This window comes from Oratosquilla oratoria, chromosome 32, assembly GCF_046742065.1.
Source record: "Oratosquilla oratoria isolate Oo_2021 chromosome 32, ASM4674206v1, whole genome shotgun sequence".
NCBI lineage: Eukaryota > Metazoa > Arthropoda > Malacostraca > Stomatopoda > Squillidae > Oratosquilla > Oratosquilla oratoria.
In genome coordinates this window covers 24,978,994-24,981,493 of record NC_134808.1, presented here as the reverse complement: position 1 = coordinate 24,981,493, position 2,500 = coordinate 24,978,994, and positions in this window count along the sequence as shown.

The following is a 2,500-nucleotide window of genomic DNA, read 5'->3' as shown; positions in this document are numbered from 1 at the left end:
ATTACTATTGTTATCATCATCATCATCGTGGTCGTGAACGTGGTCGTGGTCGTCGTCGTCATCGTCATCGTCATCGTCATCATCATCATCATCATCATCATCATCGTCATCGTCATCGTCATCGTCGTCGTCGTCGTCGTCGTCATCATCATCATCATCATCATCATCATCATCATCATCATCATCATCATCATCATCATCATCATCATCATCATCATCATCATCATCATCATCATCATCATCATCATCATCATTATTATTATTATCATTATCATTATTATTATTATTATTATTATTATTATTATTATTATTATTATTATTATTATTATTATTATTATTATTATTATTATTATTATCATTATTATTATTATTATTATTATTATTATTATTATTATTATTATTATTATTATTATTATTATTATTATTATTATTATTATTATTATTATTATTATTATTATTGTTATTATTATTATTATTATTATTATTATTATTATTATTATTATTATTATTATTATTATTATCATTATTATTATTATTATTATTATTATTGCTATCATTATCATTATTATCATCAATATTTATCTATTTATTCATTAATCATGTATTCATTTAACTATTTAGTTATTCACTTATCTATTTTCATTATTATCATCAATATGAATTTGTTTATCTATTTGCTTTATTACTTATATATCTATATATCTATTAATTTTTCAATCTGTCTATATGTTACTCGTCTATTTATCTTTTTTTTACTCAATCATCTAACAATTTTTCATTTATCTATTTTATATATTAATTTATTTATTCATGCATTTATTTGTCTATTCATTTATTCATTCCTTTATTTGTTAATCTATTCAATCATTTATCTAGTTATCTATTTATTCTTTATTTATTAATTTGTATTTTGTCTTCCTGTTTGCTCCTTCTCCCGTTGTTTCCCTCAAAGCCAATTTTGTCTGTTTGTCCGTCTGTATGCTTCGTAGGCAGATCTGTTACTCCCCTTGTTTATCTTACCTGGTTTTCTGTTTGTATGTCTGTGCTTCCTATGGCTTCCTAAGTCTAAAACTAACACTCGGACGTGGAGTCTTGGTTTCAAACTCTCTCTCTCTCTCTCTCTCTCTCTCTCTCTTTCTATATATATATATATATATATATATATATATATATATATATATATATATATATATATCACTATAAAGTAATGTCGTAGCACATTGATAAAATAAACTTTTTATCCCACAGTCGGAGAAAATTCTGCTGAAGAGGGTCACAGTTAGTGATTGAAATATATAGAACATTCGACATTAGTGTCTTCTTTTCTCCAACTGTAGGATAAAAAGTTTATATATATATATATATATATATATATATATATATATATTTATATATATATATATATGTATATATATATATATATATACACACACACACAAACGTGGGCTCCGGTTCGATTCCAAAGACGTCTGGTGACTGGATGACCTGGTATGTCGGGTAAGTGTGAGATGTAAGTGCCTCATGGCGTATGCTCCCTGTTTGTCTATTGCTGATACGAGGAACTGGTCTGTCTGTCTGTATGTTCTGTCTATGTGTCTGTCTGTCTTGCTCTGTCGCTCTGTCTGTCTGCCTGTCTATCTTGTATGTCTTAGTATCTGTACTGTCTCTGTGTCTGTGTGTCTGTCTGTTTTGCTCTGTCTGTCTGACTATACGTCTTTCTTCTTGTCTGTCTGTACCGTCTGTTTGTCTGTCTGTTTGTCTGTCTGTCTGTCTGTCTGTCTGTCTGTCTGTCTATCTGCCTGTCTGTCTTTCTGTCTGTTTGTCTGTCTATTTGTTTGTCTATACGTGTGTGGGAGGTTGAACTAGAGAGGACATAAGAACATAAAAATGGAGTAGACTGCAAGAGACCGTAGGGCCTACATTAGGCAGTTCCATGGGAGTGAAAGTGAGAGTAAGTAAAAGTGAATGTGAGTGAGAGTGAGTAAGAGTGAGTGAGGGTGAGTGAGAGTGAGTGAGAGTAAGTAAAAGTGAATGTGAGTGAGAGTGAGTAAGAGTGAGGGTGAGAGAGAGTGAGTGAGAGTGAGTGAGAGTGAGTGAAAGTGAGAGTGAGTGAAAGTGAGAGTGAGTGAAAGTGAGAGTGAGTGAGAGTGAGTAAGATTGAGTGATAGTGAGTAGGTCTGAGTAAGAGTGGGTGAGAATGAGTGAGATTGAATGAGAGTTAGATGAATAAAATCATATAACGGCAGTCAGAACAAAAAGAAACAGTACCAACCGGTAAAGAAGGACTAAAGAAGAGGAAGAGGAGATGGAGGTTGAGGAGGAGTAGGAGGAGAAAGGGAGGAGGAGGAGGGGCGGAGGAGAAGGAGGATGAGGAAGAGGAGGAATAGGGGAGAAAGAGATTGAGAAGGGTGAGGAGAGGGTTAGGAGGTGGTGAGAAATTAGAGGTTGAGGAGGAATAGGAGAGGAGGAGGAGGTTCAGGAGGAGGAGGAGGAGGGAAAG